Below are 14,117 nucleotides of genomic sequence, written 5' to 3'. Positions count from 1 at the left end.
GTCATAGTCCACCTCATTGTATAAGGGAACTGTTCAATAGTCTTATCATAGCGGGGTAGAAGCTGTCAAGTCTAGTGGTATGTGCCTTCATGCTCCTGTATCTTCTACCTAATGGAAGAGGAGAAAACAGAGAATGACCCAGGTGGGTGGGGTCTTTGACTATGCTGGCTGCTTCACCAAGACAGCGAGAGCTAAAGACAGAGTCCAAGGAGGGGAGGCTGGTGTCCATAATACGCTGAGACGTGTCCACAACTCTCTGCAGTTTCTTGCGGTCCTGGGCAGAGCAGTTGCCGTACCAAGCCATGATACATCCAGACAGGATGCTTTCTATGGTGCATCTGTAAAAGTTGGTGAGAGTTAAAGGGGACAAGCCAAATTTCTTTAGCCTCCTGAGGAAGTAGAGGTGTTGGTGAGCTTTCTTGGCCATGGCTTCTACATGATTTGACCAGGACAGGCTGTTGGTGATCTTGACTCCCAGGAGCTTGAAGCTCTCAACCCTCTCTACCTCAGCACCATTGATGTAGACAGGTGCATGTACACCGCCCCCTTTCCTGAAGTCAATGACCAGCTCTTTTATTTTGTTGACATTGAGGGTAAGGTTGTTGTCATGACACCATTCCACTAAGCTCTCTATCTCCTTCCCATACTCCGACTCATTGCTGTTTGAGATATGGCCTACAACGGTGGTATCATCTGCAAACTTGTAGATGGAGTTAGAGCAGAATCTGGCAACACAGCCATAAGTGTATAGGGAGTAGAGTAGAGGGCTGAGAACGCAGCCTTGTGGGGCACCAGTGTTGAGAATAATCATGCTGGAGGTATTGCTGCCTATCCTCACTGATTGCAGTCTGCTTGTTAGAAAGTCAAGGATCCAGCTACAGAGGGACGATGCAACTTAAATCTAGGGCAACAGAGTTTTACATAACAAATTTATAGCTAGAACAAGGGAGGCCCTCATTCATTAAATAAGGGAATGATACATTTGTTAGGGTACAATACACAACCATCTCTTATTTCCTGTATAAGCTAGATGCTATCACATCCTGACTCCTGCTGGTACTCACATTGAACAAACTAATTAAGTGGTGGGAGGCAAACCTCAAACATAAAATGAATGACTACATAAACAATCCCCACAGAGTGATAAAAATATTTCAAAGATAAGACAGCCTTTTAAAATTAACTGTTAATCTTGGGACTAGGGAGCCATTCAAACACAGGAGCTTTCCAGATTTATGTAATAAGTCATTTCAAAATTTACCTGCAGTCACTCATTCAACATCACTTAGTTCTTTGGCTCTTAAACAGAAAAAAATCCTTTGTTTTCTTTTCCAATAATTTACACAGCTTAAAGATCTACCTTGGAATCAGAATCTCATTGGACCCACAAAATTAATTTAAGGGAAATAAATCTAATATCTTACAAAAGGAGAATTGTCACTGGGCTTCAAGGGTTGCATTTGAACAGATCCACCAGCAGATAGAATGAGTCAACACAAAAACACCATGTTGTAGAATAGACTGGAGTTATTAAAACAAATGTATCATGTTAAATTTGAATCTACCTCCATCAAGTCATAGAGTCATAAAGAGATACAACATCGAAACAGGCACTTCAATCCATCAAGTCCATTTATACACAAATCCTACCCTAACATAAGAACATCAGAAATAGGAGCAGGAGTAGGCCATCTGGCCTGTCGAGCCTGCTCCACCATTCAATAAGATCATTTTGTATATCTCTTTGTTTTCCTGTGTCAAATTTTACTTGTCAATTGCATTTTCCCCATAACCCTTAATTCCCCTACTAAGCAAAAATCTGTCTAACTGTGTCTTAAATATATTTAATGAGGTAGCCTCTACTGCTTCCCTGGACAGACAATTCCACAGATTCACTACTCTCTGGGAAAAGCAGTTACTCCTCATCTCCATCCTAAATCTATTCCCCCAAATCTTGAGGCTATGTCCCCTAGTTCTAGTCTCACCTACCAGTGGAAACAACCTTCTGTGTCTATCTTTTCTATCCCTTTCATAATTTTACAAGTTTCTATAAGATCCCCTCTCATTCTTCTGAATTCCATTGAGTATCATCCCTGGTGACTCAATCTCTCCTCATAGGCTAACCCCCTCATCTCCGGAATCAACCTAGTGAACCTCCTCTGCATCGCCTCCAAAGCCAGTATATCCTTTTATAACACATTTTATCCTCCCCATGTTCCCATCAACTCTTCACTGCATCCTAAGGGCAATTTACAGTGGTCATTTTAACCTACCGACCCATATGTTTTTGGGATGCAGGAGGAAACTGGAACACCCAGAGGAAACCCACATGGTCACAGGGAGAACATGCAAACTTCACACAGACAGCACCAGAGATCCAAGTGACTGGAGCTGTGAGGCAGCAGCTCTGCTGGCTGCACCACTGTGCTATGCTAGCAAGGGAATAATATTTTTGGAGCAGCAAAATGTTACTGGGTCTAAGAAGCTGATCACGTTTTGATGTGTCACAACCACTGTTCTTCTTCCATCATATTTAATTTAGCTATGGTACGCAGTTCACTGAGACATTAGAAAAAGTACTGACAAATGTACATCACATACCACATTAGAGGATCTGTATGCCTCTGACTGCTATTGCACTTTGCAATTAAATCTGTATAAAAATATGGATAGCATTCTTTCTTGCCATATTCTTTAAAAAAGCATGGAAAGATGACAGAACTGGTTTACTCCCCGTCCTTCTGAGATTATTCAGTAGGATCTTAGAAGTCCACCTGAATACACAGGCAAGATCTGTTTAGTATCTCAAAGCAGTAGGCAGCCTTTCAGGACTGGGGCAAAGTGCGGTTTACATGTGCAGGATCCAGAAATAGGAGTGATAATAAATGAGCAAAATTGATGTCTCAGTACTTTATCTAAAATAACAAATTAAGTAAAATAATATAAAGCTTTTCAGGAGGGCCTTGATAAGCCAACAGGATGGGAAGATCAGTGAGAAGTAAAATTTAACATAAGCTTTTGGTGCACCAGTCTTTTACATTGAGGGCCAGATTAACAATGGAAACCACCTCTGATGCCCACTTACAAGAAACCAATTCTATTTTAACATCACTGGAAATTAATATTTTTATTCACACTTAAGGACAAAATGCCATAGATATCATTGCCCCTCTCAACAGCCTGCGCACTATTGGCTCACTGATCCACTCACTGCCCCCATGGCCCTCACTGTCTCCCCACTCCACTGCTGCCCACTCCCCTCACCGCCCCCTCTGCTCCACTCCACTGCTGCCCACTCCCTTCACCGCCCCCTCTGCTCCACTCCACTGCTGCCCACTCCCCTCACCGCCCCCTCTGCTCCACTCCACTGCTGCCCACTCCCCTCACCGCCCCCTCTGCTCCACTCCACTGCTGCCCACTCCTCTCACCGCCCCCTCCGCCCCACTCCACTGCTGCCCACTCCCCTCACCGCCCCCTCTGCTCCACTCCACTGCTGCCCACTCCTCTCACCGCCCTGCCACTCCATTCACTGACCCTCCTCACTGTTCCACTCAATGCCCTTTCTTTGCTCCCTCTTTGCCGCATTGGTTGCCTGCTCTCTGTCCCACTCACCACACTCTCACTGCTCTACTCACTAGTTTTCTACTCCCACTCCACTGCATTCTCATTACTCCATTCACTTCTCCTTCACTCTTCTACACACTGCCTCACAATTGCTTCATCCACATCCCCTCACTGTTCCAGGAACTGCTTGCTGATCCACCTGCTACAGTTCTGGTCCTCCTTTCCCACAAGCAGGACTCTGACCTCATGATCAACCTGGAGACCTTGTACCTTATTGCCTACCTGCACTGCACTTTCCCTGTAGCTGTGACACTTTACTCTGTCCTGTTATTGTTTTTACCTGTACTACCTCAATGCACTCTGTACTAACTCAACGTAACTGCACTGTGTAATGAATTGACCTGTATGATCAGTATGCAAGACAAATTTTTCACTGTAGCTCGATACAAGTGACAATAATAAACCAGTACCAATACCAACTGCACTGTACTCCAGTATTATACAGCAGAAACCTGCACCCACTAGTACTGTATATGTTTTATTAAACTGTATGTGGTTCTAAAAAGGCCTGACGTGATCCCTAAGTCTCTGGGGCCTGCTCATTTCATCCCAAGTGGTCTGAGAGCCAGATCCAGTTGTGTCCCTGGTCCAGGGCCCAGTGTCATATGGACCTCAGGGACCTGGTAGACTGGGGTGATGAGTACCGGGGATTTTTAGCCACAGCTTCTCCATCATTTCTCCTGATGATATCTTGGGACGCTCTTTTTATTAGGGTGGGGTCATCCTTGGGGTTCTCAAGGATTGTTGGCAAGCCTCTGGCTTAAATAGCCAGCATGGCAGGCAGGCAGGAGAGGAGTAGGGATGTGAAAGCAGTGGGAGAGCTGTGCGAGCTGGCACAGAGAACAGAAGAAAATAGGAGCAGGAGTACACCACCTGCCCCACCATTCAATATGATCATGGCTGATATACCTCAGCCCTCAACTCCTCCTTTATGCCAGATCCCATACCCCTCAACCCCAACCTTTCAAAAATTCATCTACCTTCACTTTAAGTACTTCTAATGAGCTAACCTCACAACTCTCTGGAGCAGAAAATTCCAGAGATTCACCACTCTCCACGAGAAGAAATTTCTACATACCTCAGTTGTAAATGACACTTATCTTGAAACCATGTCTCCTTGTTCTAGATTCTCCCTCTAGTGAAAATTTCTCCCCACGTCAAAACCCGCTTGGGATCATGTATGTTTCGATAAGATCGACCCTCATTCTTTTAAATTCCGAAGAATACAGACCCAACACGTTCAGCCTCTCTTAATCGAACAATTCTCTCATCCTGGGAATTAGCCCAGTGGATATCTTTTGGCCTGCCCCAGTGCTAATATATCCTTTTTTAGGTAAGGGACCAAAACTGTATGCATTACTCCAGGTGTGGCCTCACCAACACACTGTACAATAGGGCATGTGAGGAGCAGCATAGATATGGCATGGATATAGTGGGACAAAAGGTCTATTTCTCTGCTGTACAACTCTATGAGGCAACACCTTATAGAAATAATAAAAATGGAAATAGAACATAGAACAGTACAGCACAGGAAAAGGACCTTTGGCCCACAATGTTGCGCCAAAATCGAATAGTCCTTAGGTATTAAGATTGCAAATGGAGCATTTGGACCTTGGTGTGCAGCCACATGGATGATTAAACCTGGTGGCTCAGGTAAATTGAGTCTTAAGAAAGGGAAAGGGAAATAGGATCAACACACAAAGTGCTGGAGGAACTCAGTGAGTCAGGCAGCATCTATGGAGGGAAATGAACAGTTGACGTTTCGATCCGAGATCCTTCATCAGGACTGGTAAGAAAGAGGGCAGAAGCCAGAATAATAGGGTGGGTGGAGGGGCGAGGGGGAAGGAGGGAGAGGAGCACGAGCTGGTGGGTGATAGGTGAATCCAGGTGAGGGGGTAAGATAGGTAGGTGGGTGGGGGGGGGGGAGTGAGAATGATGTGAGAAGCTGGGAGGTGATAGGTGGAAGAGGCAAAGGGGTGAAGAAGGTGGAATCTGATAGGAGAGGACAGTAGACCAAGGAATAAAGGGAAGGAGGTGGGAAACCAGAGGGAGGAATGTGTGAGTAATGGGCAGGTTGTGAGAGCAGGGGAGGGGAGAGTGAAGGGGTAATGGGGCCAGAGGGATAAGGGAAAATAAAAGGGGGTGGGAGGGAAACAGAGGGGAGTGGTTACTGGAAGTTAGAGAAACCTATGTTGATGCTGTCAGGTTGGAGACTACCAAGATGGAATATGAGGTGTTGTTCTTCTAATCTGCATCTAGCCTCAACTTGGCAGTAGAGGAGGCCATGGACAGACATGTCAGTGTGGGAATGGAAAGTGGAATTAAAATAGCTGGCCGCCAGGAGATCCTGGATGTTACGGCAGACAGAGCGAAGGTGCTCAACAAAGCGGTCCCGCACTCTGTGTCAGGTCTCACTGATGTGGAGGAGACCACACTGGAAGCACCAGATGCAATAAATAACACCGATGGATTCACATGTGAAGGACTGCCTCACCTGGAAGGACTGTTTAGAGCCTGGAATGGTGGTGAGGGAGGAGGTGTAGGAGCAGGTGTAACATTTGGGACGATTGCAGGGAAGGGGAACGGTGGGGAAGGAAGAGTGGACAAGGGAGTCGCAGAGAGAGCGGTCCCTGCAGAAACCGAAGAGGGGAGGCGAAGATGTGCCTGGTGGTGGGATCCTGTTGGAGATGGTGGACGTTGTGGAGAATGATATGTTGGATGCGGAGGCTCTTAGGTTGGTAGGTGAGGACAAGGGAACCTTATCCCTGTTATGTTTGGGGGGATGGGGTGAGGGCAGACATGCAGGAAATGGAGGAGATGTGGGTGAGGGTTGCATTGATGGTGGTGGATTGGAAATAGGATCCTTGGTTTTGCATCCTAAGATGTAGTACTCAAAAGCACAGAGGTGATGTTGGGCTGTGGAAGAACAGGTTAGGCTAGTGTATTAATTCATGATGTGAACAAGTGACTGTTCCTCGTTGTGGGTGCTGACCTCAGTCTGGGGTACAGAGACCTCGGGCACCTAGGTAAAAAGGGTGTTCTTCAAGTGGAAGCTACAAGTGACTGTTGGTGGGCAACTTATCCTGATAGGACATCACAGCTGAGTTATGTTTCCCCTTTTATGACATTCAAACTTCCCAACAGTAGTCATTGGAAGTGATGAGTAATTGGAAGCTTTTAGCAATCATAGATTCAGCATTCAAAGAGCAAATAATCTATTGTCTATATAAAGCATGTGTCAGCTCAGAAGCCAATTGGGCTGCTTCTGTTCCTTGGGTTCAGGACCAATTGTAGCATTCCTACTGCCATTGTGGCTTCACGTTTAGATGGTCCAGTTTTACAAAGGACAATCTAACCGAGCCATCTGAGCCCCTGACTTAAAAGAAGCATCCTTACAGTATTTATAACTTTCAGAGGACTTTCATCAAATGAACTCATAAAGGATTCCAGAATAAAACACAAAATACTGGAAATACTCAGCATGCAGGAGAGAAGAATAGAGTTAATATTTCAGTTTGATTGCCTCTGATCAGAACTATCTCAAGTAGTTCCAAAGGTCCCCAGCTGTAACTTTACATATGTTCAGTTTCTGCCACTTTCTGGAGTTTCTAACTCCACCTACCTCATCCAAAAGCAAACAGCCTCTTGGGCCAAGGAGTAGGGATGAGGGAATCCCAAGGCTGGTCATTCCTTCGAGTCTGGCTCAGTCAGGATCCAGGGTTTCTGTAGAGGCTGGTATACTGAATGACCAGGCCTCTGGATGGGTGAAAAATGGGGTTCAAGCAATTGAGCCCACACCAGGAATATGGTCTAAAGCTACAAGGAATAGTTATTCCTTTTCAAATATCTACTCCATTCTGTCTTAGACAGGGAGGTGAAAGGGGATGTGAGTGGGATAAAACCAGCTCTGCCTATTATCAATGGGGACTGGTTTTACCAGCCACATAAGGCAGACAGCAGCCTAAGATGCTGCCACAGTGGCACTTGTATCCATCTTCCCCATGCACATGATTCCACAGACTTTGGCGGAGTCAGCAATGGAACTCCCAAAATAAATCCTGAGATCCTGATCCAGGAAATGTCGGCACTGAGTCTGATAGTTTACAGATAGAGGTGTTGGCTAGAAAGCATATCTTATATAATCTTGCATATAATTCCTCATATTATTTGACAGATGTGGTCTGATTTTAATTACTTTTCTCATCTGTGATTAACTGTGGGTAAATTCTTTGGAACACCATCCAACATCTGGTTTGAAGACGGTGTCACCAGATAGCACATTCAAAAGAATTAATTCCTTTGTTATTAATTCCATAACTCCCAAGAGGCAAACCAGCTTTCTTTATGCCTTTATATATGAACTAATGTAATTAGCAAGAAATCTCTGCATGGATAATAAACAAAGTACTTAATTAAACATGGAGATTTCATTAATACAATATTCATGGAACACATATATTTGGCCTATGATTATACACATTCCAAATTGGACTTAAGGACAATAGATATGCTCTTTCCCTCTCTCTTTTTCAGGCTGTACAGAATGTAGTTTGACCTTTAAAACCATTGAATCATAGGCACTGTGAAATGGAACTTGGATGAGGAGTTAGGGCGAAGGTGGGGTTGGTTTTGGAAAACATTAGCAGCTCCTCAGAAACAGAGAAATCAGCAGTTCTTTCAAATCTGACAGTTTCTTCAGTGTCCTGACCTGGTTCAGCTACTGGTGCATGTCAAGAAAGAATTTGGATCAGATAAATACTGGATATAGACAGCAGTTATCAATTCTATTAACCTTGGGACTGTACCATGCAGTGTAATGCACAATGGAGAATTTTTTTTAAAAATCAAAGCTTTACTTAAACTTGTCAAAATCTTAAAGCCCATTTCACTGAACCATTCACTCTGGTATATCGTTTTTATTGAGGTGAACTGAGAAACTTTTCTCATGGATAATAACTACCTGCACTTGACATGGGCAATAACACCTAGAAATTGCAGTAACGCCTTTGGTTGGTTTACAAAGTGTGTGCTAAAGTTAGCATTATTAAGCTGCCAAAAAAAATTGTGGGATTAGGCCATTCTTACTTGAAAGCCTGACTTGCACATTTCGCAGACATTGCCACTGGATAGACAGGCAGCATCATTGGAAATAGATAGAACTTTAAAGTGATCTCTCTGTGGCGGTCTGAGGTCAAACAGTGTTGGGGGGTGGGTGTTGGATGGAAAGATTGTAAAAAAAATTATGGTGCAGGGGTTGCCCAGGGGACATCTTCGCTGAGCTTTGTGGGTAAGTTTACTCCTCCACTGCCCACAAAGGATACACTTTCTCCATAAGTATCACATCCTTCTGTAACAGATATTGCAGCAGATGTTGTCATCTGATCTTGAAGCCTCGATCCTGTTTGGAGCCTCTAAGTACACCTGTTAACTCAAAGTATCCATGACCTCAAAATAGTGGGTGCCTCCTCAGTACAGGCACATGCAGCCAACCCTTCTGCTCTGCTAGTACAGAGTGGGGTGGGAAATGGCAACCAAAAGCCAGAAGGCATGCACATTGTTGCAATCAGAGTGTCAATGTATTCAAAAATTAGCCTTCACACAAATACCTCTGCTGGGCTGGGTGTCCCCAGGCAACACACTAGCAAAGACTGCTTGAAAGATACTTGGACAGGTACATGGACAGGAAAAGTTCAGAGGGATATGGATCCAACATGGGCAAATGGGACTAGCTTAGATGGGCACCTTGGTCAGTATGGACAAATTGGGCTGAAGGGCCTGTGTCCATGCAGTATTAAAAAAAAATCAGGCTATTACCAGATAAGGGCAGTGATGAGTATGCATGAAGGAGGAGAAGGAGAGGGATGACAGGACAGTGGTGAGAGGAGGAGGCAGCAGCATCAATAGATAGAGCAGGAAGATATGAACAAGAAATGAGTGAGAAGAGTCTCAATGTGAGCTAGGATGAGAATAGATTAAAACGCCACCAGCAGCCTGGGCATCAGCAATAGTTGGTACCTATACCTGAAGTACTGATTGACTTTACCAATATTCTGCCTCCACCACCAATCAGTGACCTGCCTAGAGACACCCATCAGCGATAGTTATGTAGGAGTTATTCTTGTTCGAGTAATTCTATGGCATGTGTAGGAAATGTGGCTGCAAAAGTATTTGGGTTTCTGGTGCATTTCTGCCATAATTCCATAGTGTGAGCCCCAGAAATAAGTGAGATTGCAGATATGATCGGTACTGACTTGCAATGTTAGTTTCCAGACAGCATTGCTGGGAGCACAATGAGGCCCGTTTCAGGGATTCATCTGGGAGAAGTGTGCTGACTCCCAAGGATTTCCAAGCTCAAGATTTCTCCTTCCACATGGACTTAAACTGAACACATTTATATTGAGAGTGAACCGACGTGTTTCTGGGTAGAGTGCCTGAATCTGCATGTTCTGGACAGTCTTAGATTCAACATTAGTGAAGTGATTGCCTATTGGTCAGAGATTAATTATATGACCTTCTCCTGACCCTGCATGAGTGCCACCTCAGTGTGGGAGTCTGTGGAATTTTTTTGCCTATGACATTAACATCAAATGTTCTGATGCTCATTTAGTTCACCTAGATGAAGCAGCCAAATATTCCTCAGTTACAAAAGGTCACCAAAACAAGTACATGCTCTCATTAGCAACAGTGAAGAAAAAAGCTTGTTAGAATTATGTGTTCAATTTACATATCTTTAGCAGATTCTGAAAACCTAAAGCTAATTACCTAAGGTATTTTGTAGGCTGCTCAGGGGATTCTGCATAATGGATGCTGACAGAAAGATTAATATTTCACAAGAGACAAGGTCAGTGGTGCAAATGTAATCAGTGCTCAGCTGTCATAAGTAAGTGTATCACTTCCACTTTAATACCTTATGTCAGCTTCAGACAGGTGGATACTTTCAACTGTGGCAATTCCCTGAACTTAGGTTTTAAGAATCTTAACATTTTGAATGGTTTTGATTTTAGTTCCTGCAAAAAATTCCAAATGTAGTATGTTTGCATGACAATGTTGAAATCTAGCTGAAATAACATTTGTTTCATATGCTTTCACGGCAATGCTTACAACTTGTTCTTTTTCAGTTTCCATTCATTCCCTATTTTCATTGTTATCTATTTGTGATTTTCAGAAACATTTGCTCCTTTTAATACCGCCATTTAATGTGGAAATGTTACTTATGGTAACATAATATGTTAAGTGAGGTCAGCTTGAAACAATGGGATTTATAAAATTTGGTACATTAATACTTATAATATTAGAGTTTGCTGTCAGTTTCCTCGTAGTTCCTAGAAATTTTATCAACAGTTTTGAAGCAGGAGCGTTATGAAGCCAAACTTCAGTGCAAGTTGTGGAGAGGTAAATAATTGTTATATGTGAAAACAGCAGCATGTCCTTCTGTTTCTTTCCACATTTTTCTTCTGTTTCCATCGATTTCCCTACTCTTAGCTGACCCAGTTTTCTATGTTTTAAATAGGTCCTTTCCACAACAGTACTGACACTGTTCTAGGACTGCTTAAAATGAAAGGAAATTATGCTGGTATATGTTCCCATATAGACTGCTCCCTTGTGGGTTTGTGAGGTCAGAGGAAGATTATCCAGTTGGTACAGGGCTGACAAAAAAACATTTGTTGACAGCCACATCGGTGATGCTCACACACCACGTGCAGCCAGAAATCTGATGCCGTCAGTCTTTGCTCGCCCTTATCCACTCCACACTCATCCTTCCCTACACTTCCTTCAGGAATCTATAACACCCCTTCCTGTGGATCCCAGCGATATTTGTTCATTCATGAGAGTCTCTGGGAAGACCAGCATTTAAAGCCCATTCTTAGTTTCTTCACAGTACTGTTAGTCAGGAAGTCCCATGATTTTACCAGTGCTGATGGAGGAACAGCAACGTACTTCCAATTTAAAATAGCACATTGTTTTGGGTAGAAGTGTTCCTTCATGCTTCCTTCCCTTGTCCTTCTAGATGGTAAAAGGAGTGTTTGCCACATGCTGTTAAACAAAACCAAATTACGTTTCTATGGTGCATCTTGTAATTGATATAAATTATAACCATTGTGCTCCATGGATGGGTGGAGGAAATGTTTAAGGTGGTGAATGTGGGCTGCTTTTGCCTAGAGGATACTGAGCTTCTGCGTGTTGTTGGAGTTGTCCAGGCAAGCAGAAAATATCCCTATTGTACTCCAGAAACAGTTTTCAATGATAGTGGAAAGGCTTTGCGGAGTTTGGGGGGTGAACCACTCACTGTAGAATATCCTACCTGTTGCCTATTTCTGCAGCCACAGTGTTTATGTGGCTGATTCAATTAAGTTTCTAGTCAATGGTGACCATACCATCTGCCCCCCACTCTCACCCCATTCCATGGTGGGAATCTGGTATAGGTAAAGCCACTGGATGATAAAGATTGTTGGAGATGGTTAATGTTTAGCACCTGATTGATGCAAATAATGCTTGACCAAGCCATATTGGTTAACTAGATTTTCCTGCAGGCAAGTAAAGACTGTTTCATTTTCTGAGGACAAAAGCAAAACATCATGGATGCTAGAAATCTAAATCATGTTCTTCTACTTTCTTCAGTGAAACTGGCAAGATGGAAATTGTAAAGTGAGGACACACTAGGCAGTGAAATTACAGATAATGATGGATTGCATCTCTCCTGCTACTGATGGATTACAGCACCTCATAAATGTATTTATCTGGCCTGCTAGGTCAGTTCTGATCCTTCCCCATTGAACATGGTGGTAGAAATAAAAAATAAATTGCTGGAAATACTCAAGTCAGGCAATATCTGTGGAGAAAGAAACAGAGTTAATGTTTCAGGTAGATGTCCTTTTATGAGGACTGAGAAAAATTAGAAATCAAACATGTTTTAAGTCGCAGATGAGGTTTTGGGGTAGAAAGAACAAAGGTAATGTCTGCAGTAGGTTAGACAGAATCACACTAGTGGTAGTTGTGCTGGCTGAGAGAAGCTGGTGAAGGCTATCTCAATACAGAAGGTAAGCTCTAGGACAGCCTCTTATCTAGCTGATCCTCAGCTTTTTGAAACTATTTTTGAGAGACAATTTGATATTCCCATTCTATATAAAGATTAACACACCCATGATTATTGTATTACCTTTACTACAAAGTTTTCTTATTTCATCAGTTCTTTCTCACTAGTGCTGCTGGTGTTGGGTAGTCTGTAAACCATTCTCACCAATGTTATTTGTTCATTGTTATTTCAAATCTCCACTCATGCAATTCCAATTGTTGATCTTCCTAGCCAAATCTTGTCATTTTTTTTCAGTCTAATCCATTCCTGATCCATTTTGTCTGTCCTTTCTAATCAGCAAATACACCAAAATATTTAATTCCAACCCATAATCACCATGAACCACACAACTGCAATTGCTATTAGGTTAAACCTTTTTTTTCTCTATTTGCACCATTAATTCAACTGTTCTATTAAAAAATACTTCATATATTCAGATGCAACAACTTTAATTTAAGTTTTTAGTCATTTTTCCTTGAACTGACTTTGATTATCATTGCACTGTTACTATTAAGAATTCTGACCTTTTCTGTCTCACTCTATTTACCACTACCCCAACTTTTGCTGTATGACCTCAAACTTTCCTTTTAAATTTATAACCTTTCCCTCACTTGAACCTTTCTCCCTTGTCTATTTTTGTTTGGAGCCAGGTGTGCAGCCCCAGTTATCTGATTTGCCATGACACCCACGTTAAGATGGAGTTCGCGCTCATCCCCAAGTTGAGATGCTGATGTCCCATGACCCTAAATTCCTTCATCCCACAACACTCTCTGAGCCACACAATTGACTATCTAACCTGTTCAAACCTCGATCAGTTTTCACACAGTTCTGGTCATAAGCCCATGATCAGTATCAGTTAACTACATTTACAAGAATGGCTTAGATTCTCTTAAGATTTACATCACTGTTATTTAGAGAATTACTTGAAGCCTGAGCAAAGGAGACTGAAGTAATGACAGGAGAAAACTTTAAAAATCTAGTAACTTCTATGTGCAGTGGCACCTTATTTACAAAGGCTTCACTTAGCTAAGCTAATAAATGCAATTTTATTTTGTTTACCTTTGATGCTCAGTTGTTCACATTCCCGGAATCCTGTTAAGTTTTAGAAAAAAGCTGATATTGTTTCTGGATGGTTACATGCCAGATGGCTTTTCTAGGAATTTTGGATACAAAGCTCTGGGACTTTGTGCCTGTACATGGAAGTTAAATATAGTTTTCCCATGGCTAAAGTTTATTTTTACGTTATCAAAGTAAATAAGTGACACAATACGTTTCTACAATTCCCCAGTGAAAATTACTGGGTGATCTATATAATAAATATTGCAAAGATACTTTCAAGTTTTAGGGAAGATATTAATTTGTTTTGCACTGAATGCTGGAACTGGAACTTTATTCTTAACCGGATTTTTTTCAAGATAAT

General features: G+C 42.6%; 1 protein-coding gene across 2 annotated transcripts in view; it reads left to right on the top strand.

Annotated features, from left to right (window-relative positions):
* Window positions 1-14,117, top strand: part of ccbe1 (collagen and calcium binding EGF domains 1) — a 259,242-nt gene that overhangs the window by 204,109 nt on the left and 41,016 nt on the right. The gene's annotated exons all lie outside the window — the stretch shown is intronic.

Source organism: Pristis pectinata, chromosome 2 (genome assembly GCF_009764475.1).
Source record: "Pristis pectinata isolate sPriPec2 chromosome 2, sPriPec2.1.pri, whole genome shotgun sequence".
In the NCBI taxonomy this organism is placed as follows: Eukaryota; Metazoa; Chordata; class Chondrichthyes; order Rhinopristiformes; family Pristidae; genus Pristis; species Pristis pectinata.
Note: the sequence above shows the minus strand (reverse complement) of the source record. Positions and strands in the feature narration are given on the sequence as shown.